The 14,087-nt window shown below is 43.7% G+C and overlaps 2 long non-coding RNA genes across 2 annotated transcripts in view; one reads left to right on the top strand and one right to left on the bottom strand.

Annotated features, from left to right (window-relative positions):
- LOC307193301 overlaps window positions 1–13,625 on the top strand; it is a 386,923-nt gene extending 373,298 nt beyond the window's left edge. The window contains exons 7-9 of the long non-coding RNA XR_013830291.1: window positions 8,801–8,957; window positions 10,180–10,290; window positions 11,106–13,625. This is a non-coding gene — a long non-coding RNA (uncharacterized lncRNA). The remainder of the gene's footprint in view (window positions 1–8,800; window positions 8,958–10,179; window positions 10,291–11,105) is intronic.
- Window positions 1–14,087, bottom strand: part of LOC307193302 — a 174,093-nt gene that overhangs the window by 17,104 nt on the left and 142,902 nt on the right. Inside the window, exon 4 of the long non-coding RNA XR_013830292.1 lies at window positions 585–662. This is a non-coding gene — a long non-coding RNA (uncharacterized lncRNA). The remainder of the gene's footprint in view (window positions 1–584; window positions 663–14,087) is intronic.

The following is a 14,087-nucleotide window of genomic DNA, read 5'->3' as shown; positions in this document are numbered from 1 at the left end:
GACAGAGTAAGAGTGAACCTTTAGAAAGACCATGGGAGCTTCAAGGTGGTATAGAGTCTGAAGAGTAGCTTTGAGGTTCTCCAGGCCATGCAGAGCTATAAGGATCAGAGGTAGTGCGCGTTTAGTGATCATTCCAGGGAAGAAATGATAGCTGGATGACTCATGGTCTCTGTTATTATTTCAGAAAATATCAAGTATCACCATATGGTGGAGGCTAAAGGCAATTCATCCAGGAGGTGTAGGGGTAGGAAGCGGGAGGCCAAGGCACCACCTGTACACTAAGACGGTTACTTGGAGTGCCCACCCACCCTGCACGCTGCCTCCGTAACCAGCTCTGAGTGCCCTTTGTACCCTACCCTGCCCCTCCTGCTGTCAATTAGAGATTCCCAGCTGCCTGCTGGTGCCGTGGCTGAAGTTTACAGATGAGCGTTGGAAATAAGGCAAAACCCTTTCTTAGAAACTTAGGTTGCATCTAATGTCCTCATTTCTTAATACGCTGTCATAAACTTCTGAAACATGATCGAGTTCTGGACACAAGTGACTATCACACATCCCTCCCTGTGTCACCATTTTCCCTTTCTTACCAGAGAAGGCATTTGAAGCTGGTAGAATGGGACACACACAGCTGGGAGCCGGACGCAGGCACATCTTCCCAGAGGGGGCTGTCATAAAACATATGCTCACATGAAAAGAGACAGAGATGGTACTTACAGGAATTGCTAGCCTAACCCTTAGTACCTCGGCAGTGCCCACTTCCAGAGAACAGGACACCATGGACTGTCAGATGGTGCATCTTTCAAGTTCCCTTGTTTTCAGACTCCAGATGTCATGTCGCTATATTGTATCTATATCTAACCTTGCAGCCCCAGGGCCCAGTGATGGTAGATATTTGTAATGGAAAAAAAAAAAAAATTCAGAAATAGTGATTGTTCACTTCAATTTTAATGGACCCAGAAGATGTATTGGAATCCTATGGAATGAAAGGATTATTTGTGACTGACGAAAGCTTTTTGTTCAGTTAACCCCAAGTCATCAGCATAATTAGAAAGTGAAATCCAAGATTTCAGAAAGGTGTATTTGCAAGTTGTTAATTATGAAAGCAACCAAAAGCCAACTCAACAATAAACCTCCAACTGACTAGCTTGCCTGATGCCCTGAGATTCTTGGATGATTTGGTGTCAAGTGCCCCTTTCACTTTCAGGAAGGAGGAAATGAGCAGCTGAGACTCTTGTCTTCCAAGGACAGACCCTGACTAATTCTCTCGTTCCTGCCTTTCTCAGTCTGGGCGAAGCTGTAAGCTGGAAAACTCAGCTTCAGATGGTGAGGCACTCTCTTGCAAATTCCAAGGATTTAGCGGGAGTGGGTATTAATAATTTGCAATGTCTGGTGGTGACTCAGGTCTCCGCAGACCGGCTGTTTAATCTGCAGCCAAGCCCCATTTCTCTGCCTGTGGCCCTGGTCCCACATGTCCCTTCCAGGATTCCGTATTTCACATGAGTCTTCGAGGTTGTAGACATGGCTCTGTCTTCACGCCTCTGGAAGTATGAGACACCCAGGAGGCAGTGCAGGCCCCTTTGAGTGTAAGTTGTTGAATCAGCCTACTTTGATTTGCTGTCACGAGTCTGCTGTTGAGAGCAGCTGTGCCCCAGTTATTACTCAGGCTAAGAAGATGACAGCTTTTACCGATTTACTTGGGAAAGTCTTTGGAAAGCATCTAGATGTTCTCCAACTTTGGCCTATGGATAGGGCATGAGAGTCATTTTGTATACTGCTCAATTTGGAGGGTCTGGTTAATTGCAGCAATTTTCTATGGATTTTTAAAAACTGGTATTTCAAGGACTGACCTGAGCAATTACTTCACTGGTCATTAACGTGAAATGGAAGAGAGAGAAAAGATCAACAAGATGGCGTGGAAATCATGCTGCTTGAACGAAACAATTATAATAGTTAACAAGAAATTTTTTTAAAGTAAGCTACTAAAATAAGGAAGAATGGTGGTGACTAAAACTTATGTAAAGGCTGACTGAAACTTTACTCCCTTCAAATGGGATTTCATCTCTAGTGCGCTGCAAATGTCCTTAGAACCTTACTCTCCCATATGCTGTCCCAGTAACTGTCACCCACTCCCACTCCATATCTCTCCTCTCTTCTTCCAAACTCCTCGAATATCTCAAGTCCACATTACTGCTCAGCCCAGGCCCCGCACTCCACCTGACTCCTCTTCTCACCTCCTTACTGAATTCTGTTCCACCAGAAACACTGTCATTTCCGACATGCATCACTCCAGCCAATCTTGGTTACTTTCAGTTCTGCCCTACAACCTGACTCTGCAAACAAAGAACTAGAAAACAGCACAGAAGCCTTTTGTACAGGTGGAAAGGGGAAGAGCCTCTGAATAATCCTTGATTTTTTAAATTACACATGCAAAGGCCTAGTATAAGGCCATGGCAAGAGAAATGATCAATAAGTAATTCACTAATATTAACTATAATGAGCTGGAGGAAATAGAGTGAGGTTAAAAAGTGAAAGAAAGAAAAAGAAAGAAGGAAAGAAAAGGAAAGAAAAGGAAAGAAAGAAAGGAAGGAAGGAAGGAAGGGGAAGGAAAGAAAGGAGAAAAGGGAAAACAGCAGTTCCTTTGTAAAATTTTGTTTGAAGTCCCAAATTTAAAGTTCTAACTCTGATCACAGCAATGTAGAAGTGGCCTTATTCTTAATAAAAGTTATATATATATAAGGTGAGAAATTGTGACAAAACTATCTATGCCCAGAATACAGCATGGAAAGAAATATATATTCAAATGATAATGGTCGTTGCTTGGGGAGGTAGATATGTAAGAAATGTAATTTTGGAAAAAAGAGTAACTGATAATACACATAGAATCAAGCTGTAACATCTCCCCAGCTACACCAGCCTTCCATATCATCATTACTGAAACTCTTTCCACTGACATAGATATTCTTCATTGTCTCCCTTCTTCCTTCCTTTCCTCCCTCCTTTTTATCTTCTTGTCACTGTCTTAACCCATTCAGGCTGCTGTAACAAACTACCGTAGACTGAAGAGCTTATAAACAACAGACATTTATTTCTCACAGTTCTGGAGATTGGGAAGTCCAAGATCATCATGCCAGCACATTTGCTGTCTGATGAGAACCCACTTCCCAGTTCATAGACAGCTGTCTTATCTCTGTGTCCTCACATGATGCAAGAGGTGAGGTTGCTCTCTGGGGTCTCTTTTATAAGGGCACTAATCCCATTCATGTGGGCTCCACCCTCATAACCTAATCATCTCCCAAAAATACCACCTCCTAATACCAACACATTGGGGGGTTAGGATTTCAACGTGAATTTTAGGGGGACACAAATATTCAGTCTATAGCAGTCACCTTCAAGGTCATTCAAGGATAAAGATATTGATGAGGGTAGGGTTTCCATGCAATGTGACTTGTCTGATTCTCTTTGAAAATAGTCATAATGGGGCTTCTACAAATGTGAGGGAGGAAAGCAGTACTCAGTATTGACTGAACACATACCAAGTCTCATGCTGTACCCTTGACAAGCACTAACCCTCTCACTTTTTTGTTTTCTTTCACAACAATCATGTGAGGTGTGTCTGTAATTACAGTGGAGTTATATGATGCATGTATTTGATTTATTCAACCTAGAGAAATTAAACTGTGTGTACTTCCCAGAGAAGAAGGTGGTGGTGGAGTGGGAAGAGAGAGAGATTGCATTTAATATAATTGGTGCAAGTGATTTTGCTCCCACTTTCACTCCGTGAACTCAGGCACCAGAGTGCCCAGAAGATGTGTGTTTCCTCAAACTCTCTCTCTTACCAGGGTGCCTCCAGTGGTGTTTAGCATCTCGGAGCACCAAGACTGATTTCAGTGCCTAAATTTGCAATACAGTTTTTTTCTTCCAAAATGGCTCATAAACTGAGGCCAGGATTTTATCTGTTCCACTGTTGGAGGAAAATCTAGCTGTGTGAGACCCAGTGAGAGATGATTTGGGAGATGACTTTGGAAGAGAAACCATATAGGTGCATTTTGGAGCATACTGTCAAGAAAAAATTTTGATATATGTGATATTTTACTTCAATTGTTCCGTCTTATCTCACATGTGAGACTCCACTTTATCTCCACTTTACAGATGGGAAAATTGAGGCTCAGGGAAGTTAAGTAACTTGCCTCCTGCCATATATATGGGGCCGAGATGAGATCTAAGCCAAGGCAGTCTGGCTCCTAAGCACATGCTCTTCCAACTCTGCTTAAATCCAGCTGCATTCTCTCCTTGCGTCCCAGTTTCAAACGGTCACCTGCTTCTTGGCCATCTCCTGGGTGTCCGTGTCATCTCGCTTTTCCTTTGCTTCGGTTCAGGACTCTTTTGACAAAAGTAATCGTCTAAGTCGTTTTAGAATATTTTTGCCACACAGGTCATAGGCGGTTACTGGTATCTTCATTTTCCCGATAAGGAGCTAAGTGGGAGATAAGTTTGGGAATCTGAATGCTCCCAACTCAGCATCTGCTCATGCTGGTTTTCGTGCAGTGCCCAGGAGTGCCCACAGCCAGCTGTCTCAGTATTTGCTGAGAATTTAGGGTGACAACTGATGGAATGACTTAGTGAGACCTCGGAGAACAAACAAGGATTTTATTGTCTTTATCTGGAAACGTGTGGCGTAGTCATAGACTGTGTTGGGGTCCAGAGTTACTGATGGCATCAGGACCCTTTGGGGCTGTGTGCCTGCCTTGTTCTGATCCATCCTACCGCTCCCCCTAATTACGCTGGCCGTGTGGGTGGCCCAAAGCTTCTCTCGCAGGAGGACTTGCAAGAGAGGAGCAAGGCCTCCTACCATCACGTCCGATGTCACCCTGTAGGATATTAAAACCGACTCAAGATTGTGTTGAAAAATGTTTTCCTTTCCAGTATGCTAATAAGAACAAGATCACATCAGTGGATGTGCACCGTGGCAGGATTTTTCCGCGGCCGAGTCTTTTAATGAGCTGCTCCATAATGAGGGCCCATTTGCAAACAGTATCTGGGCGCTAGTCAAAGTTTAAAGACCTCTATTTTCCCCCAACACGCGCCCTCTTCCAAGCCATGGCTTTAATTCTTTTAAACAGTAACATTAATTGGCTGTTAAGTAAAACAGGAGAGAACACAACAGATTTATGATATTTTGAGAAGCTACAGCAGTTCTCAAGCATTCAGAGAAACAGGCTTGGCCTTTACGAGGTAATTATGATTTAGGGTTTTCCCTCGCCCTGTTGAGTCTGTGGGCTGCCTCTAAAATGGATCTGGGATGAATGTCAAAATCAGGATTTACAGTCAAACCTTTTCAACATAGGAAGTGCAGGAGAAGTTTACTGTTTTATTTCTTTTTCTCCTAAGCAATACTGCGTCGTGCATTTCTGTGCTGTTAGGTTTTGTAAGATCTCCACTCCCCAACCCCCCCTCCCCCCCCCCCCCCGCTTTGAAATGGTGTCTATAAATTACTTCTCCGGATAATGCTGCTGTATCATCAAAAAGTGATTGTTTTTGCAAGCAATCACGAGAGCATGTCAATTTAAATTAGCTCTTTTTTTCTTCTCACCCCTTTTCTCCCTCACCCTCTACAGGAGAACTGCTTTCATCTTAGTTTTTCCACCCTTTCAGAAATGAGCAGAAACCGACCGAAGCTTGATGAACAAGAGGTCTTTCTCCTTCTTCCTGTGTCTTTTTTTTTCCAGTCTCTCTTTGAAATGAGAACTGTGTTTAGCTGTTGCCTTCAGGGACAGCAGACCCTGGGGATCTTTGGGCTCCAGGGGTTTCATCCTTGTCTCCCCTTGAACATAAGGAAATCTGAGGCAGTTTCTTTCCCTCTGGGAGCCTCCCTTCTCTTAATTTATAAAACAAGGCAGGGGGTGATTTCTAAGGTGTCTTCCAACTCTTAAGTGTTAACATTACCTATATATGTCCCAATAGTAGTATATTAGGCCACTTTGGTGTGTGTCATTGAAGAGTACATGTCACCCCAAATATGCCACTTTGGCATAAGAATTATTTTGAGCTAAAGGCATTTGAAATCCCTTCTCTGCCAAAACACAGAGCCTCTGCAGATAACTGAATTGTTATATTCCCTCCCTGGGAGCCACTCTTACCTCCTCTTCTCAGAGACCTTCTGGTCAGCACCACACCCAGACAGGCATTGTCATAAAACTATAATATCTCCCATCTATTCTCCTAAGGGCCTGCTTATTTCTCCTAAAAGTCATTTGTTTTCTCATAAGTGCCCTTTTCCCTTCTCCTTTCCCTATAAAAATGGCACATAAGCCCCAAATTCTAAACACCTCCTTTGAATCACATGTTTTCTGTGAACTCTCTTGTATGTTTGTGAATCAAAATCTGTCTTTTCCCTTGCTAATCTGTCTTTTGTCAAGTTAATTTGCAGGCCCCTAATCACAGAACCTAAAGGATAGAGAAAAGGATTTTTTTTCTCCCTTACATTTGTGTGTGTGTGTGTGTGTGTGTGTGTGTGTGTGTGTGTGTGTGTAGAAGTTGCAGAGATGGGGATGGAGAGGATGATGCTAGGAGTAGTATTTTTCTTTAAACAAAAATTTTTATGAGGAAGCTTTGTAAGAGAAGGCACATTCACCATGCTTCTTATCTCTACCGGGAACCGCTCTTACAGCACCATTGTCAGTACAGCCCTCCCTTCCCTAGGTAAGGGTGTAAGCATGGCATGCACTAGGGGCTTTTGGGGATTTTGTTTTGTTTTGGTTTGGTTTGGTTTTGGTTTTTTCTGGGAGGGGGGAATGTAAGGAGGGGAGAGAAGGAACAGATGCCAATTCAAGGTCAGCAACTTTTCAATACGGGCTCGGACCACAGTTATTTAACTGTAAAGTTTTTTTCCCTCCATTTTATTTTGTTTTCTATCTTATTGGATAATCTTTGGAGGTTGTTCCTGGCAAGTTGGGAGTAGGAAGTTGCACCTCTGGTCTATTGCCTGATGTCTTCATAGAAGAGACCATTCAGGGACTTAGACCAGAGTCTAGAAATAGCCTCTGAACATTTGATTAGATTACATACTATATGAAATATAGTATGTACGGTATATAGCGCCATCGACTTGTAATGCACCCAAGATGCCATCGTATAGTATATACAGCTTTATAATATGACATAGTTTATTGCAGCTACAATTTATTGAATATTAACTATGTGCCAGACATGCTATTAAGCCTTTTTCTTATGTTTTCTCATTTACTTTAGATGATGTAGTTTATATAAACGGTAATTCCAGATAACATTTGGTGTTGGTAATATCTTCCAAGCATTTCTCCTGTCTTCAAGATAAAGAAGTTAAGACACCCGGAAAAGGATCCAACAGTAAGGATGTCCTTGCAAATAGATGAGATAATAAAACAGGACTTATTAGAGGAACTATTAACCCTTCCTCCTCCCCACCGCCAGCCCCCATCCGCTCTAACCACACACATACACACACACACACACACACACACACACACACATATACACACACATACATACATACACACACACACATACACACACATACACACACACACACACACACACATCCTTAAAGATCTAGTACAGAATAATTCAAGGGTCCCACTGTATTCTAAAATCTTCCCAGCTGGGATAATTGGCTTTGGAACCTCCCTTATCTCCATGACTCTCTCCCTCATACGCCAACATCTCTAACACATAGATAATTTATGAAAACAGAGTAGACACTTTTTAATAATTAAATGATAGATAATAGGAGCTTTTAAAGTAAGCTGTAAGAGCTTGGAAGAGGAGGGGAGACTAAGATGGTTAGCCATCCACATACTTATTTGGAATGACTCAAAAAGGTCCTTCACCTTGTACACCATTATCTGCGCCTGGAGGCCCCCCAGGTTTGCTCTGTTTGTTAGCCGAGGTCTTTTCCAGCAGGCGTTTGAAGCCGCAGTTATTCCAAGGGAGAACCAGACACCTGCCCCAATTTCCATCACCCGGCATCACCCACTCTATTCTCTCCAAATTACAGTGCAAACAATAACACAGGTAAAATTAGCCACGACACTAATTATATAGCGCAAATGTGTAAAGGATATAGAATGATAAGTGGCAAATGCAGAGCATGCTGCGTCATATCATGTAATCTCTCTGGCTGCCGAGCCCGGGAACGAAAAGAGACTTGTGCCCTGTTTGTTTAACATGCTCCATATCACAAATTGGAAATCCTTCCTAATTAAGATATTGTTAAATGTCCTTTGTTAGCAGGTTTTAACAATGTTAATTAGGAGGTTAGACTCATCATTGTTCATCTAGCAAAAGATTAGGGTGATTTGCATTGTAGCTTTTGAGAAACTTCTGAGCGAAACAGAGGAGTTTCCTTTCTGCAGGGAGGGGAACTGTGGAGAGAAGGAGGGGATGGGATGGGGAGAAAGGACAATGCTACTCCTAACATTTTTTAGGCTACGGGCCAAGGCAAAGCGTGAGGAAATGTAGCTGAGGGCCTAACAGCTGTTAGAAAGCAGTGCTGGCCTTGACCTTGTGGAATAACAGTATTTGCAGATGTAAAGTCGATCCCCGCCATGGTTCTCGCCTTGATAATTCAGGAGGCTGTGGTCAGAGAAAGCAGAGTCTTGAGGTCTCTTAATCATCGGTTGAGTAAGGGTGTGGATGGAGTTCAGGACACGCTATCTCAAAATACAACACCTGGCATGTTAAATATTTTAAGCTAAAGGAGTTTGAGAAAACGGCAGTTGCAGGAAGGTCACACTGACCTTTCCTCTGATTTTCTTTCCTGAAACAGGTCATAAAGCCCTCCTGTGAGAGGTGCCCTCCCTAGACCAGGATGAGAGGAACATCCTTATCTCCAAAGAAAAAGGGATGCGAAGAAGAATTGGGATGCACAGGCCTGGCTAAGCGTCCCCCAGTTTACTACTCTGACCTCATACCTGTTGTCCTAGGTATTCTTCCATGTCTGTGCTCTTCATCAAACCTGGCATCGAAACACCCAGATCTCACTTTCTTCAGGTCTTCATTTCCTTATGAAGCTCCTGTGTCGTATAAACCTTATACTCAATACGTGTGTGTACATATCTCCGGTTCATCTGTCTTTGTTGATTTAAGGTTCACACCCAATCAGGCACCCTAAGAGGCTCCCGAAAAACTTTTTCCTCCTCTTCGGCGTCTTCTTAAGCAAACAAAAACAATGCCGTGCCAGCCATATTTCAGACTCTTCTCAAATTACAATTGATTATTTTAGCACCAGATGAGCCTGTGCTCCTTCTTCTATCCCCACCTCCTGCCACTTTTGTGCCCCCAACACACACACATGCGATAAAGAAGTCAGCACATTTTTTTTCTTTTCTTTTGAAGGGTAGCAGAATATGCCACCCCAAAATATGACTGCAGGGGCTCAGGACATGCCACCCCGGCACATTGACTGTTGAGAGCTGTCGGCACTTGAAAAACAGCAGATTCTGGGAGAGGCTTTCTCTCAACTCCCCTTATTTGCCTAAAGACAGATCCTCCAAAAGGAACTCCATCACTTGAGTCCCCTCCCCTCCCCTCCCCTCCCCTCCCCTCCCTTCCCTGGGAGTTTGATCAGCCAGGAAAAATTGACTCTTATCCCAGGAGGGAAGAGTAGAAGTTGACACCACACCCAGACAAACTTTGTCACAAATGGTCATCCCCTCCCACTTATTCTTCTAAGAGCCCATCCATCTCTCCTAAACATCATTTACTCTCCCCTAGGAGCCCTGCATCTGCCCTCCCCTTTCCCTATTAAGATGATATTTAAGCCTGAATTCTAAGCCACCCCTTTGAGTTACTCATTTTCCCCTGGTATCTCCCATGTATACATGAGGTACCCAAGCTCATAAACTTCTGTTTGTTTTTCTCTTGTTAATCTGTCTTTTATTACAGAGGCCCCAGCTAAGAGCTCAGAAGGGCAGAGGGAAAATTATTTTTTCTTTCCTTCCTCCCTTGCCCAATCCCCAGCCTGATACTGGAGGTGACTGGATTAAAAAGAAGGAAGGGAGGGAGGGAGGGAGGCCTCTGTGTTTAGCTACTTTGAAATTGCAAGTATGAGAGCAAAGTATATTTGGAGAGGAAGCAAGAGCTGGCTGTTTAAAAACTACCAGAGCACTTGGGTTTCTCTGATAATCTTGTTCTCTCTTGGCAAAGGTGCTTGCGGAGGGCTGGCATCCCAGCAAGAGGAAGTATTGACTAGAAATTGAACCCAGATTCTGAGTTCTGTTTTTGGCTTCATCAATGATTTCTGAGTACAAACTGAGGGTGAGTCACTGAACTAAAAGTCACACCTACTTGGAGATGGTACCAGGTATCTCAGTGCAGTGATTTTCTAACCACACACACCCAGCTCTAGGGAAAAAACGTCTTACAGATATCCAGCAGCTACTCAGTGCCAGGCACTGTGCTAGGTACTTTACATAAATTTAATCACAGCTAGCACTTAGCTTCAATCACAAACAGCCCTGAGGCCCATTTAAGTCGCTCCCGAGCCTCTTTCATCCTTGGGGGACCCCATCTGCTGGGGGGATAAAAAGCCCTTTTATGTTCTACAGCCTCACAGACCACCCACCCCAGCAGTTTGTGCTTTGTCACAAAAACCCTCCATCTAATTAGCAGCGCACAATTTTGATGAAATACTGGTGAAGTAAATTATTCATACATGTCAGAGTCAAGTATAGATCGGATCATCTTGTAAACTGTTCCGATGTCTGTAATTTGCTATAAGTGCTTCAGCATAGATAATGGGATATCATGTATGTGTTAGCTTAATTCACAACCTAAGTGTAGGAGGTGCTCTAACAGAAATTTACTTGTTAGGGGTGAGCAGTCAGAGTTCTCATTGGGAAGTCCAGCTACTACAAATGCACTTCCGTTATCTTATCTTGATCAATATTGGACAGTTTTTGAAAGAGCATGGCCAAGGTCAGAAATGGGTCTCCACTGGTGAATTTGTGGCTTGCTAATTAGCATACAGGCTGTTATACATGGGCTCTCACTGGTGAAGTTTGATCTGAGAGTCACATAACAGTGACATGTAGAGGTGAACTCAGTTTTCTGTTTCTTTGCGCTGTGTGCAGGCATAAATACGGATTCACGTGTGCCTTCGTTCTCTGGCCTGCCACGTCTGTCCCCACCAGCACATCTACGCCAGAGCAGGCACTCCACACACTCAGGGACTCAACACACGTCCCCTGAATGAATGATGAAAATTGCTCTGTCACGATGGGGGAAAATTCACCTAGGGTGGAAGATCCACCCACCTTTTTCAAGACCCAACGGAAAAACTGGGCGGGTGCGTATTCACTCTTCAGTTTTCCAGATGAGGCTTCCATGAGTGGGTACAGGTCGTGATGTGAACCCTTCAAAAGCGTCCGTGAACTGCTTCCTTCCACTTAGAACCCTTGGTTATCTCAAAGCCGGTCAACTCTTCCAGCCACCTTTATCCAGGGGCAGCAAGCAAGGAGACCAGAAACTCATCCAGATTTAGGCCCTCAGTGCCCAGGAGGAGTGGAGAGAATATCCAGGCTATGGAATTCTGGTGGCTCATTATCATGACAAAGGTGGTGACAACTTGGACCGGAAGCTGAACAAATAGCATCCACTGTTCTATTTGCAATTCTAGGATTGTATTTGTAATCTCTCTTCGCGGGAGAAAGAGACTGCCAGTAAAAGGCTGAAACACAATAGGAAGAGAGGCCGCACAATGCAGAGAGAGACCAAAGGGCTCCGTGCCTGTGCTCACACGCACGCTCCGTGTGCGCACCTTCCCTGTGTCTGTACACACTGCACAAGAGGAAATTATTGTCATGGGTAAGAGTTTAACATTATTGACCTGTAAGATGGCTTTTAAAAAATACATGCAACATGGCTGGAATGCCAATTGGAAGTGGAGAAGCATTTCGGGAAGATGAACCGGCTGCATGAATAGACATGGAGCAGCGCGAGCCGCTTTAATTTGTTCGCCTTGGAGTGTCTGGGAGTCAGCTGACGCTGTAACCTGCGAAGGAAGTCACCGTGAACGTGATTAATAACGTGGTGGGGGGAGGCTCTAGAGTTATTGTGCTGTGTAGGGTTTTGGTGTCGGGGAGGAGGTAACTGTTCCAAGAGTCACTGACAATTTTGGTTAACAAGTGATACAAATGGAACAGGTCACTCTGCTGTTCTTTGGAGCCCTCCCTCGCCCGGTAGCTGCTCAACTCTGCAAATTCTAATTCATTACCATTTGCTCCCCTTTTGTTACCTACCTAGCCAGTGACTGTAGCTGGAAAGTGTGTGGTGCAGGGACCATTCAAAAAAAGCTCATTGTCCCTGGAGCTCGAGGAGCAAAGCCATTGCTTTTGTTCAGCTGGAAAAGAGTGAAACCCACATTGCCTTCTATCGTCCCACTGCAAACTAGGCTTTTAATTGGCACGTTGGCGTTAGGATTTTAAAAGGTGTGCGATGACAGCTTAGAAGTGAGGCATCACGGGGGCAGAAGGGACTGCACCTCCAGCTTAATCCTGCCTTGAAATTCGTGTGTGCGTGTGCCGTGACTGTCCTCGACTCCCAGGAAATGCGTGTGGCTGCTCTCAGTGGAAGGCAGACAGGGCTGCTCTTAGATCACAGGACCGCCGTTCAGAGGCTACACTAACCTTATGCTAAGATGCATCGATCTCTTTTATTCCCTCCACCCCTCTGACCCCCTGATGGACGTGAACAAAGTTGGCCCCTAACCACACTTCTCATTCTGCCTCCTTTGGTTTCCATCTTGTCAGGTACCCATGAATAAAAATGTCAGGTTGTCAATCCCATTTATGCTTACAAAGTGAACACCTAAGGACGAGACAATTAACACTGAGCAATTCAATGCAACACACATGTATCGAGCCTCTAACTATAATTGATCAAAAGTGCTGAGTCATTAACAAAGTCACTTTTGTGACTTTCGAGACAAAGTCAAGGTGATTCTTGCAGTTAGCCACGTGGGTGTGTGTTTGGTGTGTGTTTACGGCAGCCAGAAGAGGCTGGGAAGTTCAGTGTTGACAATGTGTAGGTGTGAGAACTGCACATCAACTCAGGTGAGTGCTAGCCTGCTGTCCTGGACTTGCTTTAAGTCTGGCTGTGGAGTTTCTACAATCTGAATTGACGCAGTGCTGTAATACTGATGACTGTGGAGAATCTATCTCTACTAAAAAAGTATCGAATGTGTGGAGTCCAGAACTGGGGTGTCTGATTACTCTATCGCTGTACTTTACTTCACCCAGCCTTCCAGTCCTCAAACATTAAGCAACATCATCAACTCTGTTCATGTACATGTAAGGGAGGAAAAAAATCTTTTTCTCCTTCCCTCCTAGATTCTCCAGCTGGGGATTTGTAAATTAGACTAACAAAAGAAGGATTAGGAAGAGAAAAACATACAGATGTACTCCATAGAAGTTTTAGATGACACAGGAGCCTTCAGAAAGAGATGAAGACCTGAAAAAAATGATTAAACCAGAGGGTTTTATACCAGGTTTGATGAAGAGTGGATAGTTGTGGGAAAGCGTAATAGGAGAAAAGAGTATGAGATACACGTAGTAAACCGTAGGAAACTCAGCAAGGCCTTTTCATTTGGATTCCCCTGGGGGGGGGGGGGTCCCTCCATCTTTGGAGATAGGGATGCTCTTTTCCTCCAGGTATAGACAGGCCACCTGCCATGGGAGGGTCTTATGACCTGCATCAGGGAAGAAGGGGGAGGTCAGAGAATCCTTCCAGCATTTGCCGTTTCTATGCCCTTCAGCTTAAAATGCTCAGTATGGCAAGTTGCCATATTTTGGGGTCGTGTGCTCTGAACGCCATCAACATACATATATTCTTTAAGAAATTATCTGCTTCTTAAATCTGTATACACCTAGGTAACGCAGTCTCCATTTTATAGTAGACTGGTGCATCAATGAAAAGAAATATACTTCATTTTTTAAAAAAGTCCATAAAGAGAATCTTCTGCAAAGCCAAAGTGGTAGGATTAAGCTGTTTTTGTTTTTTTAAAAAATTATTCTTATTATCCCAGGATTAAAAACATTTTTCTTCCAAATTTAATT

Source organism: Stenella coeruleoalba (genome assembly GCF_951394435.1).
Source record: "Stenella coeruleoalba genome assembly, chromosome: 10".
Classification (NCBI taxonomy): Eukaryota; Metazoa; Chordata; class Mammalia; order Artiodactyla; family Delphinidae; genus Stenella; species Stenella coeruleoalba.
Note: the sequence above shows the minus strand (reverse complement) of the source record. Positions and strands in the feature narration are given on the sequence as shown.